Below are 20,059 nucleotides of genomic sequence, written 5' to 3'. Positions count from 1 at the left end.
ACATAACTGAATAAGGACTCCAAGTTGCTGCTTTTCTAAGTGACAGATTATGAGCAAGTATTTTTTCTCTCTTCTGAACTGGTTTAAAGACTGGTTTTAGAAACTGCATGTTGCTGCATCTCGGTCAGAATATAGCCTTCTCTTGGTCCAGGTCCATTGCCAACTTTAAAATTAAAATGAAAGTGGACATTTCTAGTCAGTTTAAATATCTTGTGGTTTTTTTAATGTTATATTTAAACATATATGTAATGACTGTTTAGTTTTGCCTCCCCTTTTTTCCTATTCCAAGGAAGCTCATATGGTCAGGTATTTAAAAATAACCCTCTGAGAAAAACTCCTAGAGCCCGATTTACTCACACAAAACCCCAGCTGAGATTGGGCTGATGTTAAAACATGAAAAGCGTTTTGTTGCCACTTCCTCCTCTCCCGGATCTGGCCTGCAAAGCTGCATTGATGCCTTTTAGTGGTTTGCTGCCTTGTCAGCCAACCTGGGGCTCCTTAACACAGCCTGCTTTTCCCAAGACGAGCATGATAAGTTGACTGTCTTTGCTTGTTTGTTTGTTGGTAGCACCCTAAGCTTTCAAATAACTCCTCTTCTGCCTCCCGTCTGGGAAGCTGCTCTGCAGCAGCCTTTCCTCTGTGTGCTAACAGCCAAATTGCAGGCAGAGTCTTTCCCTCCAGATCCCTACCTGCTCTTCTTCATGGAAATGAACGTAGTCGTCTTAGGATTTTAACACTTATGGGCTGTATTTCTTATACATTTAGCATTGAGAATGCTTAAGTTAGCACTTTAATTATGATTTTTGGATAATTTGTCATCTTTCAGGGCAGCGGGTTGCATTATGGTTGTTTCTCATTGATACAGAGCTGGGGTGTGTGGATGCCTTGTAGGATGGTGCTTGGGCAGGATTCATTCTTGGGTTTAGTTACTGTGATAGTCTTGTATTTGCATACAGATTTCCTTTGTTTTTTTCCACGAATCTGCTCTGACTAATCCTTTGGCCTGTATTTCATTAAAAGTGTTGACTACACAATGATGGTTTTGGTAACAGATGAAACAAAACTTTTCCTTTTTTTCCTTTGCATGTAGAGAATAAGTACAGGATGACTCTTTTTATTTGATAATTGAGAATGTGCCTGACTTTGTTAGGAAAGCCATAGTCTAAGAATACAATTTGCTAGTCTTTTTATAAATTAATGCCAGTATGGTGTATCAGTTCTCACTCCCACTTATCCTCTTATCCCACCCCCTTCCCATCCCCCTGCTCCCATCCTATTTTTAGAGGCAACACAAAGCTGTTTTGCTTCAAGCAAGGGACAAAGATTAGGAGAGTTTTAATGCTTTGCAGCAGATTTCTAAAAAAGTACCTGAGCCACAGATGTGTATTCCACTTCCCAAATGACAGTAAATTGTTTCTGTGTTGTATTCGGGAATGCTGTTTTTGTTTACTTAAAATAAATAAATAAATAAATTGCTCCTTACCTCAAAGCTCTGAGCAAATTGTGGCTGAAGGTTGAATTCTGGTGAATCTGTGTGTGAGGAGGGCAGATTCTCTCCTCCTCCATATGAGCACTGGTGTTGTGTAACGTTTCCTGTGCTCTTGTGCAAATAAAACTCAGTTCAGAGTCTTCATGTTCCCGTGATCTGCAAACGGCATGGCAAGGAGAGGAGCCTTGAAGAGGCCTGTTTATGTGCTGGTGGTAAAAGTCACACGTACTTTCAGGAGCCCTAAAGACCGTGCGGATTTTATTAAAGTTTAAAGAAAGCACGTGTGTTTGTGTGTGTATCTGTACTGATAAATCCATATAATTTGCTCAAAAGGGTGGGGGTAAGAATGCTTGGGCTCACTTTTGTGTCAGATGCAGGTTTGCACCATTGCAGCCCGTTGGTACTGAATGAGGAGCTGGGCTTTTAGCTTATGCAAAGCACGCTGAATGCTTAATAACAATTGCTTGGTCTAATGGTAAAATAGTTGTTTACAATATTTAATAATGTGGGAAACATTTCTGGTTTAGTTTGCAGTTCTTTTATCTTAAAGAATGAACAGAATTCATTGCTAAACAAAAAATGGGACAATTCAAGCACTTTTTTATCAGTATGGATAGATACAGAGAAATCTTATAATGGAAATAATATATTTTTAAACAATTATTCCATTCAGTTTTAAAGTCTGAAATTAAAAAGTATTGTGGGTGCTGTTATTCATAACTTCAGCTATAGAAAATGTACATTAATATACTGTGATATTGGGTGCATTTACTGGAAATTGAAGTTTAATATTTTCCCCTGGATTTAATATGTTGTGTACTTGATTCAATGTGATAAGTACAATTTTAACAGGGCAGCACATCAGTCATCAAAGCCATCTAGGAATCTATCCTCATTCTAGTTAAAAGCAAGTCACTCTTTCCATTCTGGAAGGTTTTTTTTTTTTTTTTTCCTTTCTGAAAGCCCCATCCTTCTAAAAATAAATAAATAAATAAGCAGTCATCTTTCTATCTGAGGTTGCCATCAGTGCTCATTCAGCTTAAGGCCTTGCCCTGTCTGTCCCCATGACAATTTCTGCATGCCCTGCAATCACGAGTGAGGTGGTGAAACCAGCACGTTAAGTATCATAGCTGCATACGGTGTGGCTTGGAGCAGTCAGTGTTATTAAAGTCTAAATAGTTATCCAGGATGCTCATCTGCTATTGTATGAGATCTCATTTTATGTCTTTATGCAAAACTCACCCAGCAAAACATGAATGAGATCGCAGGATTTTAATGTAATTTGGCACTTCCGTTAGGGTTATGGGTGGTGGTGTTTTTTTTTTCTTTTTTTCTTTTTTTTCTTTTTTTTCTTTTGTGTTGAATTGTCAGTTCAATTTTTTGCTCACCTTTATAGAGTTGCAGTAACACTTGTTGGAAGACACCAAAGGTTCATATTCTGTTAAGCTGATACTGATAACAGGTTGTAAAAACTGTGGAATATCTGTGCATGGCTGAATGAATTTGGGCTTTTACAAAGCAGGTTTGACACCCGGCCAGTTTTGGTCTCTGTAGACCTAATAAATGAAAGAGATTTTTCCACTGCCCTCTCACAGAAAACAAAAATGCAGCTTACTGAATTGGCTGTTCACTGCCAGTTGAGGAAAAAAGTTGTCATTTTCTTGCTCCATCTAAAGAAATCACTACTAATTAGTAGAAAGCACTAAAACAATGCCATATGCTTTTTATCTTGTATTTGAAAGCACTTTTTTTTGCCTTGCTTTTTTTTTTCTTAAAAAAAAAAAAAAAAGTTAGTGGTAAGAACTTCTGAAAATAAGTTTTGTTAAACCTCAGCAATTGAATTGCATATGAGACTCAGACAGCTCTTAAGCATACAGGGATTGTGACAAAGGAGTCCCTTTCCAAATTAAGCTGTTAGTTTGCAAACTCTTTCTGACATCTCCCTCTGTGAAAGCAAAATAGACCTTTTCTTTTTAAATAAATAAAACCATAATTGTTTTATAGGGCCTTGCACTAAAGTTGATGGCATTTCTGTGCGTCTGTACTGCAGAAATGGGGGAAAGAAGGAGCCCTTGCATCTGTTGAGCAGGCCCAGCTCCATAATTGTCTGCAGATCAAAGAGCCATTTGATGGTAGCCGTTAACACCTTCCAGCAGAATATCCCCAGCTCACTTTCTGCCCATCCTCCTAGCATGGCTGGCATTCTGAAAGGCCTGAATAGGCTGGGAATGAGTATTTGAGGTGCATGGGAAGTGAGGTGAAAGGCGAGGTAGAGGGAATGTGACACAGGAATCCGTAGTGTTATCAAATAGTGATGTACAAAACCTCTTTTTTTGGGGTGAAATGGCAGACTGATGGTACTGCTGACATGCAAGAGGAGAAAAATAGAAGGTTAGGCTTGCCAGCCGGTCAGTTATTTAAAAAAAAAAAATATACGTAATATGCATCCAAAGATGCTTGGTGTGTGTGTCAAGATGCCCTGGCATGAGCAGGGCTACAAGTCATGCCAAAGGGACAGCCCAGATGTGGTGCAAAAGCCAGGAGCACGCACAGCCATGGCCAGACCTGTACACAGGCATTTCGACACATCCTGCTGTGGAGTGTCTACTCATAAAACTGGAAAATTCAGTTGTCTCATCCACAGTCATTAAGACAACAGTAAAAACTGGCCTGCCTGGTTAGAAACCAGTCAGGTAGCAAACATATAAAGGCCCTTAGCTTCCAAAAAAAAAGTGGATGAAGGGAGGAGTTGTGCTCATGTGAGCCAAGGGAGTTGATGCGGTGGGTAAATAGTCTGTGAAATGGACCAGGACGGAAACATGGCATGGGCTCTCCAAAGAGGTGCGACGAGTGTGACCAAGTGTCATAGACAAGAGTGAAGCTCTCTGTAGTTGCTTTAACTTATAAGTAGTCCAAATTTCTTCGTACTCTGCCTTGCCTGACAACATGAATAACTTGGTGAAAGCTATGGCCTGCACTGAGCTGTGGCTATGGCAGCTTTTCCATTTGCTTCCACTTGCACTTGGGGAACACTAGAAATGAAGTATTTTCTCTCTTGTGATAGATGCAGCCTATTCCATTTGTGTTCCACGGGAACAAAAGCAGTTTCCCCATTTCTTTTGGGTGTCTGCAGAAAGATCCTGGAACCAAAAAAGAAAATTAGTCCTAACATTCAGTCATAAAATTGAAGCTGTTTTTTTTTTTTTTTAGGAGAATTGAATAGCAGTGGTTTTTGTTTGTGTTTTATGGAAGATTTTTTTAACCTGCATTAGAAAGTACATGTATATAAATACATATGTTTTATGTACACATGCGTGTATATCTCTACATGCATATGCATAACATCTGCTCCCTGTTTTTTTAGTAAACAGGGAAGAATGACAATTATTTCATTTTACATTTTTATTTTAATATTATACATTCATTTTTGCTCAGAAATTCATGGGATTAATATGTAATAATTGTTTGTTCCTGTGCTGTAGCTGCCACTGGAGGTAGGTATTAAAATCATTTCACATTTGGGAATGTTATGTGGTAAAGTAACATTTTTTGTAGTTGGTTGGTTGGTTTTTTGTTTGTTTTCTTTTTGTCTTTGTTTAATAAATCTAGGTTCCATAGTAAGTTGCGGGTGAGTTGGTTTAAAGAAGAAAAAAAAAAAAAAGACTTGGAAACAAATCAAAAAAATAATAGAAACCAGGCAGCTCAATTTGAACCAAAATGCTTAGTGTTGTTGTTTTTTCCTTTTTGCTGAAGGTCTTACAAAAAACTTCCATAACTGCTGCACTGCCCAGTTTGAGTTGTATGAAGTACATGGTGTCCATGGAGCATCTACTGACTAGAGATGACAGAGGTACCTGAGACGCTACAGGTTCAGGATGGGGCTTTCTCTGGCCACTGGCTGAATGGGGGGCTTTCTTTGTTCTTTCCACAATGACCCATGCCAAACAAGTTCCATCACTAGGTCATTCCCTAAGTTTTGGGGTTGTTAATACTAAACTGTTACTTCTCAATTTTCTCACTGGCTATTGGTATAACCCAGTGAAATGTAGGCATTTATATTTATGGTGTATGATACAGTTCTGGCAGACTACCACGATTGCTTATGTTGTTAGAAGATACTTTCTGCTTCTACTCGTATCTTTCAGGCTCAAAACTTAAAATTTCTGGAGCTAAGCACACTATAAAAAAAAATGACATTTCAATTGCAAAGTCTCACAAATTAGGCACAAATATTGTAATAGAGTTTAATGGGCAGTTTCATTAAGAAACCTATACGTGACGTGCATTTTTATGTGGTTAGGAGCAATAAAACTTCACGGTTCTCCTTTTTTATTTTTTAATTCTCTGTCCTTTGGAGGATTTTCTTGTGTCTTTCTCGATTTCTGAAAATTACCTAGGTGAAAACAAAAGCATAGTTTAAAAATTATAACAAGTCCCTATAGCAGTAAAAGGCATGACAAAAAGAAAAAAAGTCACACAGAGCATTCTTGTTGCAAGACACTGCAATAAGAGGGGGAAAACTTTAAAAGGTTTGCTTTGGTACAGAACTGCAAAATATATGCCAGGAGTCATCTTCACTCTGAGAGATATTGTAAGAGCCAGTAAATATTACAGGTGTGTCTGCATCTGTTCTAAGCACTTTCTGTTGAGTTTTCTATGCAAGATATACTTGTATCTGTGCTGTTACTCAGTCTTGTTAATATGACTCTGATTTAATTTAAAAAATGTTGAATCACACGTAAGTATATAACTTAAATTTGTCACAGATCTGAAACTCAAATGCATTCTTTTGGAAACTTAACAGGCTATAAGTAGATTTATTGTAGTTGATACCATATGGATAACATACTACTATATACCCTTTACTATTTGCTCTGTAGACATTTTTGGCACTGTAATTCATGGCGTAAGAAAAACAAATCGTCTTGTAGAGTACATAAAGTGAGGTGAGCTTAATTAAATATTGGTCTAAAAGAAGCGTTTATGAAATGATGACCAACTAACACCCTTAGACAGCAAGAGCAGTGCCTGCAATTGCTGTAAATCCTAAGAAAATCAATGGGGGATATAAGTTGATGTCCATAAAGCAATGATACTTTGTCTCATTTTGCACCCTGTGTTTCCCTAGATGCTTGGTAAGGAATGGAAGAAGCGAGTGACATTAGAAATTTTTAACTGAAGCTAAATTGCCTCAAAATCACTGTGATGGTGCATGAGATGCAGGTAGCAGCAGAGGATTGGTGGTGTGGGTGCTTCCTGTGTCAGATGAGGCTTGCAAGACACTTGCTTCCTCTCATATGACGCTGAGCCATGAAATTATGGACAGTGTGCCACATTAGTAGGAAGTTTTAGCTGCTGTTATTAGTATTGGTGACTTACGTTTCTTCAGATATTATTAATATTATTATTAAACTAATATGAGCTAAGTCAATAAAATCAATGGTATACAGGTATAATGTTGCTGTTCCATTTTAATCTACTTTTCAGTGTGAGGACAAGCTGTGAGCAGTTGCATGCAACGTATTGTGGAGTAGCAACCTTAATCTGGGAGCCTGCTTATTTGCATAAGAACCAGAATTTTTTATACTGAACGTATAGTGTCATGTTATTTGAACAGATTGAAATAAAATTTAAACTATAGCATACTTGTTGATCAATGCATGAAGCAGTTTTTGTGCTGAGGCTAATGCAGCAGTATTTATTTAGGATATGACAATTTTTGTTTGTAAATTTGTTTTAGATACCTCCTGAAATTAAAAGGGAAAATGTAATTTGGAGATTTTTGTTGAATGAAAGTTCTAACGCTGTAGGATACTGTTTCTTAAGATTTGAAGAACAGTTTTCCTGAACAAACTTAATATAATTCATTCTGCCACATGGAGAATAATCCCTCATCAAATGATGCCAGTAAGTTGATCGTAACAAATACACTATTTGCATTGCAATGTGGCTTTTGTGGTAATTGGTAAGAGAGAACTTATGAAGGTTTTCAGGAAATAACTTGTACTTTAAATTCTGAAAGAAAAGGAAGAAAAAAAAGTTTTTTTTTAAAAAATAGTTTTACCTTAAAATGAATGAATGGTCTTGGATAAATCTTGGCTCCAGGGCTAGATGTTCACTACTATACTTTAGCCAGCTGGCTAAGGAAGATCAGTCTTCTTGATGATTAGTTCACTGCACTGAGCTTCACCTTTTTCTTGACGTATATAGCCAAGTGTTTATATATTCACAAATCTTATATAAATACCTGCAGTTCTAGAGCCTTTTCAAGCATTTCCTTTATCAGTGTTTTATGATTTGTTTTACATTAAAGCTTTCCTACTTGATTTACTGTTTTAGCCCATAAATATTGATTTCAATGACAAAATAATTAGGTTGGTTTATGTTAAACAAACAGATACCATTTTTTTGGAGGTCTGCTGGATTTCAGAGGAGTGTTTAGGAACACTCTATAGTGGTCTGTAGGATCTAAGTCAGCTTTGATTGCTTACAGCAGAGAGACAACTACCAGTGCCTGATACTTCTAATCAGTTGAGCAGGGTTGTATGAATGGAAGTGCTTTCTTTTCCTTTCTCTTCAGTGAAAAAAGTCCTTTACTGACAAGCAATATGTTCTGCCAAATGAAACAGTGCACAAAATTCTGATTTCTTTTCTAGGAAGAAGTTTATGTAGTTTCCATGATTGTACTTTGAAGCACTGCAATTTAATTCAACCTAATTATATTTTTCATCTTAACTATAACTAGTGATCAGATAATTATTTTGTCCTTTAAAGAAAAACCTAGCTATTATGGATGCTCAATAGCCAGTTGCATTACTTAAATTAAACTTAAGATATAATAAAAGTATTTATTAATCATTTATCCAAATGAAAACAAGCGTTTAATGCTTCATTATGATTTTACACACTGATGTTTAATGCATGTAGGTCACTTTTTTTTTTTTTTCCTTTCCTTTCTTTTTTTTTTTTTTTTTTTTTTTTTTACAGAGTTAGAAAGTGCTTTTTGAAAATTAGGTACATCAGATGTCTCTAGACTAAATACAATCTCACAGGAATAGTCATTCATTCCTTGGAAATAATTATTTCTTATTGAAAAATAACTGTTGTGGTGCATTTAGTCTGTGGTATAATTTGCATGCAGCTGTGAACATGTGACACTTTGTTTCTCTGTTTTCTTGTTCTGCTCTTCTGGATCATGTTTATACAGACGTATTTACAAGAACCGTCATGAAAATGTTGTCTTGTTTGCTCATAAGAGCTCAGTAAAAAAAAAAAAAAGAGTCCGTAAATTGGATTTCACTGTAAAAGAAATGTGTTGTCCATTTTGAGGTTTTTCCCTTTCTGTATTTTTCTTAACCATACATGTAATGACATTGAGTTCTGTATTGTTTTTCTCTTATGTTAACATAAATAACTGCTAAATAGAGAAAAGGAAAGAAAAAGTTAACCCAAGTTTCATACAAGATTATTTCCCCTCCAGGCAGGGGCAGATGATCACAAGCAATAGCACTGCCCTTCCACATCTGAGACTTTGCAGCTGATACCTGGCTGCTCTGATTCAGTGCAAATGGGAAGCAAAATGGGTTGGCTTAAATTATCTTTATTAGATCTGTGTGCCCCTCGTCATGATTTGAGCTATGCCATTTTACTTCAGGTCTTTGTGGCCTAGAAGTGTTTGTTGTGCAGTTATAGCTTTTCAGCTAAGCATTGGTAACTGGAATAGAAATGCTCACAGCTAAGAAACACTGGCTTGATTGCTTGTGGCCGCCTGCCCGTACTGTGCTTGCACATTGCTTGTAGGCATGCAACAGGACTGGTGGTGAAGACAAGTGAGGCTTCCGTGGTGTTCTCCTAGGCACTGCCCGAGCTCAGCAGCTCGTTTGCAACTTGACCACTGATCTCAGATTTTCATATTCATGTAGCTCTTGGTTTAGTGAGCTGAATGACCTGTGCTACTAAGGGCTGAAAGGGAAGTGCCAGGAATTGCAATAAGGAAAGCTGCCTGATGTTTTCCTTTATAGGATGCTGGATTCAGTTATTTATTTATTAGAACGTCGCAAAACATTAGCTTTTGGGGTTGAAATGTTTGAAGCTGGGTAGCTGCCTCTAACTTATTTTTTTTTCTTTTTTTTTTTCCCCCCACCAAAATTATTTAGCTATTTATAAGAATGCATGGAAAAGTAGCTATTTCTTATGTGTTTTTCCTTAAAAATAACCTTTTTGTTTTGCAAATGCTCACGTCCCTCCCTTTGAAGCAGAAACTAGAAATTGCATGGTAGTGCAGAAAATGCTGGTGATAGGCTTTGGGGGAAGAAGAGTGGCTTATGAGTCACAGCTTTGCCTTTGTCAGCACTGTGAGAATCTCAGATCTAACCAAACTATAAGCTTTTAAAGAAATCACAGTTCTCTCGTGCCGTCTTGAGCGCATTAGAGCTGTATGGCTGCAATTGACAGCGTTTTCCTTCTTGCTGAGCAAATTTGCACATCTTCTAATGCTGCAAGGATTGCACATGTCCCATCACTAAGAACTGGCTAAAATACACCTGGGCAAGCTTCTCAGCAGGTGGTAATGAATGCCACTGGCCATTGTAACTGAGAGCAGAAAATCCTGCTTCTCTTATTCTCAATTATTTCTCCTCAAGCAACTTCAGAAGATAAACTGCTTGATTTGGAGACATGAAAGCTCAGCTGGGGGGTGGAAGATTGATAAAACTGGGGTAAGGGAGAGCAAGCTGTGCAGGCTGGGCAGGGAGGTTGGAAGCTGAACAGAGGCTGGGCTGGAGGACAAACCTGGTACCACAGTGCCCAAGAGCCAGGAGCAGAGCTACACTGTGGTCCCAGCCCCAAAATAACCCCATCAGTGAACAGGGAGACAGGCCCAGGGTGTGAGGGCCCTGTCTTTTCCTTATCCTTGCTCTGTCTTCCCCCGGGGAGGCTCTCCTCTGCCACTGTGGTCCCCCGTAGTGTTTTTATGGGCAGCAGGTTTGGAACTTTGGCTAAAATGGTTAAATCTGAGCTGAAAGAAAGAAGCAGACTGTCAAAGGGGAGTGGGACATAATAAGACACAGGGTCACAAGAACTGATGAGCAGAGGGACTGAGAAACTGAATCCAGGAGGCAGTGGGAGACCTGATGGAAAAGTGGGTGATGGGGTGGAAAAGAGAGCTGTGGGCAAGGGTACAAGTCAGTATGACTGTCTGTCAGGGAGTGGAGGAGGGACAAAGCACGGGTAGGCAAGGGCAGAGCATGGCACTGCCAGCCACCTCTGGGAATGACAGAGCAAGGAGGGGTGAAAAGTATGAGGGACTGGGGGTTTGAAGAGACCCAGACCCTGAAGGTAGGACTGAAGACAGGCTGGGACTTGAATCAACACGGGCCAAAGGAAATGGGCTTGAGGAAAAGAGGCAGAGGAGCTCTGAAAATGCCTTTTCTGTAAAAATTTTGGAATATCTATAAATACTTTTGGTTTCTGTAGAAGCTCCTTGGGAATATGCCGACCACCATTGCTAGTCCCCTGAGGGAAGATTGCTTTGCCTATGCTAACCATTGCTCATTTACTCCTTTACCACAAGAGCTGCACGGTACACATAAAGATTGCAACTCCTCTGCTACCTTGTGCCACCTTGATACCTTGCGCCTTGTATCTGTGTGCCACCCTCACACTGACAATTTCTGCTGTCTTAGTTTGGTTTTGCCAGAAGTGGTGAAAGTAGTGTCCAAGTCAAAATATGCTGTGAGCGTGTCTTTGCAAAGCTCCTTAGTTTGGCCCCTTGTGAGCATTACAACTGGATGTTTTTGCCCATGTGGTGACATCCTGTTTTTTTCCACAGGATCCCTGCTTTGTTGCATGCACAGGATGGACCTGCTCTGGGAATGAACCTGCTGCATGCAGTGGCAAAGGCAGTTCTCCATAGTAGCCCTGCCTCAGTGACAACAGAAGCTGGGACTCGTGCGGCGAGCAGGGGCTGTGCTGATGCTCTGCGCAGCTGCACGCTGCCCTGGGGAACGGGACTCTCTTCCTGGCTGTGATGCTAGGTAAGTTGCTTAATCCGGCCTTTTCTCCTGTCTTTGTGTGTCTGGCTTTCTTGTGGGTGACTTGAGATCTTCGGATCTGATCTGGAAAAGTGCTGAGCACTGATAGCTGCGAGTGAGGCAGCGGGGGCTGAGGTTCGAAAGTGCTATATAAAGCACACTGTAATGCTAAGTACTGCGAAAAAATGAGGTCTGAGTTGTGCCAAGCTGGAGACAAAGTTGTCTTCGGAGTTGGTGAATCATTTTGACCTTAAAGTTGTCTCTGCTCTGGTTAGGAAGTTAGGACTAACAGCGTTATTCTAAGTTAGGAGTGACGGAGTAACAGTAAGAGTAACCATTATGTTTGTCGAGTGCCTGGTTGCACCACTGAATTCACAAAGAAATTACTTGTTCCGTCTTCCGAAAAAAAGTTTGAATAGCTTGCAGTAAATATGGAATCAGACCGTACGGCAAACACCAAGAGGAAAACAGATCACTGTTTTGATTCGCGGTACTTCTGTACACTGAGCAAAAAGCAGAGATGCTGTGGGAATTGGGTGACACGACCGCGGTGTGTGCCATGCCACATAAGCAAACAAAGGCAAAGCTCAAGTTTCTCTGAAACTTACTTGTGACATTTCCTCCTGTCAGTGCTTGCCTTTACAGACGGATTTTAGTCTGGATGTTCATATCATGTAGTATGATTTGGGGTATAAGAAGCAGGGCATTTTTTGATGCTGTCAGCTCCAATAATGTGTGTGCACAAAGCTGAAATGACAAGTAAATTCATCGTTCATCCCAGGCACATGCCTCTTGTGCCTGGTTATTGTATCAGATACAAAGTACACAGTGTTTGTAATACCCACTATCAGAATGGCTTGAGGTCAGAATTTCAGCTGCATTTCTTCAGCCTCAGGATTTGTATTTTCCCAGTGTGATGTCCATAGCCAGCTACAATAATGTTGTAATCACTAGATAGCAGTGAATTTTTGGCCAAGGCATGGTTAGGCTAAATATTGTTTTAACTTAGCTAACCTGAATGCAAAATATCTAACATTAGATCAGATTTTATGAATTAACCAAGAGCGTGTCTTTGGTGCCTAGAAACATAGTGAGCATGCTTGCCAGATAAGCTGTTACTCTCTATTACAGAAGAGGGAGACAGTAAAAGCCATGAAGCTTTAATAGTAGCTAAATATTACATTAAATACACAGAGTTAGAATGTGCATTCCCCTTCTAGCCTGCTCATGGGGGATCCACTGCATCTGGCTCTGTGGAAGGCTGCAGCAGTGCTTCAGGCACAGAGCAGGATTTCCAAGTGCTGCTTTCTAAGAAAACCTGAGATATTTTTGTCTCACTGCTGCCCTGCAGTGCAAGCGTTTCTGTAAATCCCAGCATTTAAAACATAAACAACAAAAAAAGGAGGGGGAGAGGTTGAAGCGATCCGCGTTTTACAAGCAGAAGCTGAAAATGAAATTATTTGCCTTACCTAGAGCATTGGGAATGATGTTGCAATTAGACTGATGCAACAGTGCCTATTACAAAACGCTCGCCCAGCGCACGGCGGCTGCTGGAGGAAGGCAGGGGGCTGGAGCAGCAGGGGAGCCGCGGGGCACCACGTTGGCACGGCTATGTGGGGAGGATTATCGGCTAACGCGGAGAGAGGAATGCCAAGCAAAATAAAAACTGTACCGTTCCTGTGTGTGCCATGAAATGGGGTGGGAGGGGAAGCTGCGTTATCAATGCGCCTACTTTATTTCAGTGACACGTCTCGGCCGGCATGGAAAATGTTCTCTGTTTAGGTGGAGGAAATAATGGGGATGGAAGCTGATTTTGAGCTAATATATTTTGAAAGCTGCTAATAACAGTGGAATTTTATTCACGGCTCTTTATTTCTACAAGAGAAAAGTAAAAATTCCTTTGGGTTAACTGAAACATCTGTTGAACAAATTGGTTCAGTTTCATGAGTCTGTTCCTAATTCTGAGAAGTAGATGGTGCCTTATAAAGCTGGTAGAGGTTGGGGTTTAGTGGCCATATTCTTTCATTTTTTTTTATTATTATTAAAGTAGGTCATTTTGAAGTGATATGTTTTCATGAATATAGTAATTCCACAGTTAGTATTTCTAGTATTTCAAGTTTTACCTTTGTTTTAATGAGTTTTCTTCACTGTTGTTTTTAATCAACATTACTAATACTCTTTATAAGACCATGGGTTTCTAACTTTTTATCAAGTTCTTAGAAACAAAGTAATCGAGCTATTAAAAAAAAACAGTAAATTTGTGTCCATGTTTCCTTGTTTCTGTAGATTTTTCTGCTCTGTTTTACTTAGAAAGTTTGTATGTTAACAGTATTCTAGTTGCTCCTACTATTTTGTCATTTATATTAATTTTTTGAATGTGACTTCACAGTTGTAGGAAGAAATGACAAATCAGTTTATGACCTCGTGTGATAGAAGCTGAGAGGGTCTTAAATGTCAAAGAGCTGACATGCTATGAATTAATAAAATAAGAAAAAGGCAACATTTTAATATAGTTTCTAAGATTCTGTTCATATGCATCAGAAATGCATTAATTTAATGTCATGCACATGCACACATCTTAAAGTAGTTTTCTTAGGTATGTTTCCTACCAATGTAATCAATGAAATGAAATCACAACTAAGTATAATGTTAATACAAAATTAAATTGTTTGTGCTTTACTGTTAAATATAAAAAAATCAATGCTGGTTCTTTTTGGGTAGTAATGTTTTGACACATTTTTTGTTCAGGATTTAAAAATAAAAGCTGAAGTTGGAATTTAGACAATGAATATACAATTTCTTTGTGGTGCTTACGTGTTGTAGAAAATGCAAGACTTGCATTAAACAAACATTCAACGTGATTGTAAGCTGTTATAGTCAGCTGCATGGTCTGGGTCCTTGTTGGTTCAGAGTAGCTCAGTGTATAGGTAATGAAGAATGTGAACTGAAACTGATAGCACTTTCTAATTTTACTTCAATGGATAATTAAAATATATGTATTTTGGCTATTTTTTGAAGATTTAATATATGTGGTTGTCATCCCTGAAGTAGAAGGTAATGCAAGTATAAATAAGAGATACAGCAGTCTGCTGTACCATTAATGTTGTGTTGTGTTTTGTTTTGGTTTTCTTTTTTCTTCTTTTTCTCTTCTTTTTCATAACAGATTGCTAAATTGAGAAGGAATGGAGCAGTATAGCTGAGTTTTGTGAAGGTGCATTTGAGTATTGGCAGTGCAAGGAACTGCCCTACTGATAAGATGTTCTAAACTCCCCTTGTGTTAGCTTTGTCCTTGGTGCAGCTTGCTGTAGTTTCAGATGACATGCATGAAATGAAGCGAGGGGGAAGTTTTGTGGCTGAAGTCCTGTGCCAAGTCTTTTTGAAGTTGTTTGTAGCAGCTGTGCTGTAGCTAAAGAAAGTCTTTCTTTGCCTCCATCATAACATCTGCATAATCTTTAACAGTAGAATTGTTCCACTATGATGTATCGTTTAGCTAATCTGGGCTGCTTTCATGAAGTTTTTTTTCTTCTTTTCTTTCTTTTTTTTTCCTTTTTTTTCCGTGTTAGAAATACACACAGTATTTGGGGGGATAAGATTGTGAAGCTTTGGACATGAGTGCTTCCATGTAGAAACAGTAAGTTCCAGTCCAAGAAAAAAAAAAAAGTAAGAAAGTTTTTTTTTTTAAAAAAAAAAAAAAAAAAAAAAAGATTTGAGGCATTGAGTTTGAGTCTTTAGTTCAGTGATGCTCTTAAGGTAATTGGAGACCTTAGACTGCACCCTGAGAACTGGATTTGTCTTTGTCCTCCCTTGTTTGGAGGGTAGAGGCTCAACACAGGGTCAGTTCCTGTGAGGATGTCACTGCTGTGGTGTCCTAGAAGCTAACCTTGGTCTAATGGCTTCCCAAAGAGTGGTTGCAGCCTTCCAGCTGACGTATTGCCCCATCTTCCTCGTGCCAGTGCTGCTGCCGCCGCAGCTCATGAGTGAGTTGGCTCAGGGACCTGAAATAGCGGTCAGCTAACCACATGTTTGGTTGGGTTAGTTGGCTGGCTTGTCGGTCCTTGAACTTGCTAACCATAGGGCTGGACCAGTGTCTGTGCTGAAGATTGCTTGGGAGAGGGGGCAGTGGGACCAGCCTCTTGGTGGCAAATGGGCTTGTGGGCCCTTTCAAAGCCATGCCTACAACCGAGGCAGGAAGGAGATGACCGAGAGAAGTGTTTTCAAAGAAGTGCACAAGTTAAACCTTTCACCATGTTTACTTTGAAAGCTAAGTAAAGAGAATTTATTACATCAGGTGTAACAGAATTTGAAGTTTTAGCTTCAGTGTTTCTTTTGGTTGGAGTTTTTTTTGCATAAGAACTTCTCAATTGAACCTTTATTTAATCTTCTTACAGTCTGAGATGTAGAGGTCTGCAATAGTTCACTCTCTGTTAGCACTGCAAAACTTTAGTTACAGGATTGGATCCAATGGTCAGATGTAACAGGCTGTGATCTTGGACAGCAAAGCATTTAAAGGTAATAGAAATGCTGGCTTTCTCTGTATTAAGGCTTTTGGTGATCTACACTGTAAATACATTTATAGAAGATGCTTGAATCTCAAGCTTTATGTCAGGAAATAAACCTGAAGCAATATATTGTAAACTAAATCCCCCTCTGTAACCTCCCTCCCCTCTTTTTTTTTGTAAGTAAAGATTGTCATCGCAGCTTATCATCAGGAATTTATCAATATGCATTTGATTTTTAATTGATCTGTCTATAGATGCCTTCCCGCTATAATCTGTTAGGAAAATACTTGTCAGTGGAAAAGCAGAATGCTGATTTATCTAACTGCATTCATTGCAGAAGTTTGGTTTGTGAGATCCATTTAAATAATCTGAGTAAAAGAAAAGACATAGGAAACATCCTGTTGCTTATTAAGGTTATTAAATGGTGCTTTCAAAATTACCTTCTGGTGAAATAATGATTTTTTTTTATTATTATTTATGCTGTAAGGACTGTGTTATTCCGCATGCTCAGTGTTTATAAAACTGAACATATCCTTGCCACAATTAAGAATTAATACTGTACCGTTCAGAATAACAAAGCTGCTATTCCAAATTACTTGAGATATTCCACGTTGAGTGGAAAAAGGTAGGTCTGCCAGTGGGTGTAAATCAGAGCGCAGGCTGCCTGCTTGGTGGAAGGCAAAGTGCCCGAGAGGGACTGTGACCACGTCACCGGGAACTGAGCATGCCCTGGGTGACAGCTGGGCGTTTCGGGCTCACACGTGGAAAGCATATGTGCTTCCTGATGCCCAAGGAATATGCTTAGGTCCTAGAAATAGAGATGCTTGACAGCAGCAGTCCAATATATGCATTTTAATCTACGCATTTAAAAATAGGAAACTAAGATCTTAAGACCGGTCTTCAAAAGTGCACACATTTGCTACATTCCAGTTCCAGAAACATTACCATGAGCTAAGTAATAGTAGTGGAGTACTCGTTTCAAAAACAGGAAGTGCCCACATTATATAAATTGCATAGTTTCAGCTGTCATAAATGTGGTTTCAATGCAGTTGCCGGAGTAAAGCCCAAAGTAGTTATAACCAGCTTACTTCCTCTTCCAGTCAAAGTGCAAATAGCCATATAATTAACAATCTGTGGCTCATTTTCTCTAGCTGGGTTAAGTATTCTATTTCACATGTTCAGTCTCTGTATAAACAGAGGGAACTCGACTTACTTAAGAACATTTTTAAAACCCAAATATTCTTGGCCATAACCAGGCCTGCAGATTCACAAAGCGGGAGCTTCGATCGCCCCTCGAGCTTGGCAGCGGCGCCGAGACCTGCGAGTGTGCCTGGCGTGCGTCCAGGCTCCGTGTGGAAGGGAGCACCCTGCCAAGTTGGCTCCTCGCCACGCTAAACTGCATGGGGCAGCAAAACCTGCTGCAGAGCTGGTAGACAGTTTCTCTCTTCAGGGACTTCCCTTCTTACATTCCATTACAAATTGGCTTTATTCAAAGTCTTTTATCATTAATTTTTTGAGGACTGATTGCTCAGCTTTTTTGGACAGCTTTTTTTTTTCTGAGTTAATTCACCCATCCTGCCTTTGACTCTGCTCGTGCACTGGGTATGGCAGAAAAGCACAGCAAGTACAGAGAGTAAGAAAGAGTTCCTCTGCTGCTCCTGTACACACACAGGTCATTTCAAATATGTTTTAGGCTGTTTGGGGCCTTTGAAGAGAGCTCTAACTTCTCATCCAGAAAGGGCCTGTCATCACTTCTCTGCCTCTGCTGATATCAGGCACTTCAGCAGCAAATACCTCCTGAATTTTCCCTGCTTACTCTGCTCACTGGGAAAACTGGCAAGGAGCCTGTCCAGGAACAGGCAGCTCTCTCCAGGAGAGCTTCTTTGAGGAAGCTCTGTTTGGTTGCTGAAGGTGAGGTTCCCACCACATACAAAGATCACCAGTGGACATTTTTTGTTCTGACAGTCTTGGAGAGGTTTTTCTTCATGTGAGAGGTGGCACAACATTTTACATAGCCCTGTAAGAAACCCTCAGGCAGAGCTCAACAAGTATTACTCTGTCCTAAACATAATACGATGGCAAAGAAACCTTCCCTTTCCCCTTCTCATTAGATAAATAGTGGAGAGTGCTCTCTCAAGGCCTTGTGAAGTATCATACATTTATAGTGACCATCTTTGACTTGATTTAAGGACTGTTTCATACAGCACTACCCAAGGTTTTCCATTCTTCGGGAGAGGATGGCTAACCCATTTTGTTGTCGCTGGAACAACCAGACGTGATGCATCGATGGAAGAGGGCCTTGATTTATCTCTCTGAATGGAATTTTAAAAGCGAAAGAAGTCTTGACAGCCTCTGCATAAAATGGAAGGTTACATCTAACAATTGTGAAGGAAACAGAAATCAGGACAGAGTTCTGCTTGAAGCTTCCCAGAATCTTTGGCTGTAATTTAATGGGGGAGACAAGGGAAGACCAAGGGAAGTAAGAACTGCATTGTGTCCTGTGGGAAAAAAAAAAAAAAAAGCAGTTGTGTGATATATTGAGGTGTTCCTTTCATTCTAAACACAAATTGGAATCTTTTAGACACAGTAAGGGTTATAACATATTTAATTGTGTAAAGGATTCCTTCCTATTCTTGTCTTCCAATATTTTAAGAGAACATATAGCTCCTGCTCTGAAGGGGAATGGTTGCACAGCTTAAACTTGAGCTTCTCCATACTCAGTATCTGTGTGTAGGTAATAATTTATTATAACATTAATATAACATTATCATCATTCATTCAGAAGAGCCTTATCTTAGGCACTTGCAAGAGTTACTCATGTTTCTTTGCTTAGCATGACATGGCTGTAGTTTCCTCAATGGCTCAGTTCCCAACCCAAGCCCAGGTGATGAAATGTGCTCACGTTGTGCTGTGTTTTATCATTGAATTAAGGGATTGGAATGGGTTGTGTTGTAAAAGAAGACAGTAGGGCTGGTCAGGTTGATTAAATGAATGGGTTGCTCTAATTTTGTAGAGTAGTAGGGTCCAAAGGGTGGTCTGTGGGCCAAAACCAGCCTACAGGGAGTTTGCATCTCTGCTTTTTGCCAAAGGAGATAGTGAGCAGCTCTGAAGGAGCAGGTGCTGCCCAGCAGCTGGACATTATTCAGGACTTGCCACAGTCCAGGTTAGAGGGCTGCCACCAGGGGAATGGAGAAGGTGAAGTGGAAGGATCCCAGTAGAAGATCTTTCCTCCTCTTGTGGTTCAGTCTCATTTCGTTGATGACATCTTGGCAATATTTCTAGGACAGGTGCTTGTGGCATGTACAGGTTGGTCTGCTATGTACTGCTGCGAGGGCTTGGAGGAGAGGTCAGTGAGAATTAGGTGGTGGGAGGATCTGTATCCAACCACCAATATATAATTGCAAAGCCCTCATGAAAAATGACTTCTTTTAATAAAAAAAAAACAACACATCCTTCAACACTGTTCATTAAAAACACTATAATGGTATATAAAAAGTCTCTTTTTTGCATATGAAGTAATTCAGTTTCAAACTTCTGATTGTCATTTGAGAAGTCAAATAGTACTTCCTGAGGAGGCTTTGATACTATGGTTTTATATTGGCTTTTAGGAGAATTTCAAAATTGATTTCAGACAGTAACTATTAAACCTGAAAAGATCATAAGAAGCTGGAAAGCTCTGTATATATATATATATGTATATGAAATAATAATGATAAAAATATATTATTGCATATGTGCTCTTAATTGGTATGCTGTCATAGCCTATAAAGATTTTATTATTCTGAGATAATACACATAGTCATTACATGAGAGCACTGAATACTTACTTAATATAAGCAGGTCAACCCAAACAAGATCCTCGCTAACAATTATCTCCATGCTTGGGTGTGTAATCTGATTATCGTAAGATTAAATACTAAATGAAGATTTCAGATTTTATATTATTTATATTTTCTTTAAATTCTTCATTTTTCATATTGACTTTTAAGAATTTTCACACTTAGTAGGGAACCTTTAGGGTCTTATAGTAATGAAGATGA

General features: G+C 39.3%; 1 protein-coding gene across 2 annotated transcripts in view; it reads left to right on the top strand.

Annotated features, from left to right (window-relative positions):
* NCOA2 (nuclear receptor coactivator 2) overlaps window positions 1-20,059 on the top strand; it is a 194,038-nt gene that overhangs the window by 60,124 nt on the left and 113,855 nt on the right. For both annotated transcript variants that reach the window (XM_032183173.1, XM_032183174.1), the window contains exon 3: window positions 11,319-11,523. The gene's annotated coding sequence lies outside the window, so the exon portion shown is untranslated. The remainder of the gene's footprint in view (window positions 1-11,318; window positions 11,524-20,059) is intronic.

The sequence above is a fragment of the Aythya fuligula genome, chromosome 2 (assembly GCF_009819795.1).
Source record: "Aythya fuligula isolate bAytFul2 chromosome 2, bAytFul2.pri, whole genome shotgun sequence".
Taxonomy (NCBI): Eukaryota; Metazoa; Chordata; class Aves; order Anseriformes; family Anatidae; genus Aythya; species Aythya fuligula.
Note: the sequence above shows the minus strand (reverse complement) of the source record. Positions and strands in the feature narration are given on the sequence as shown.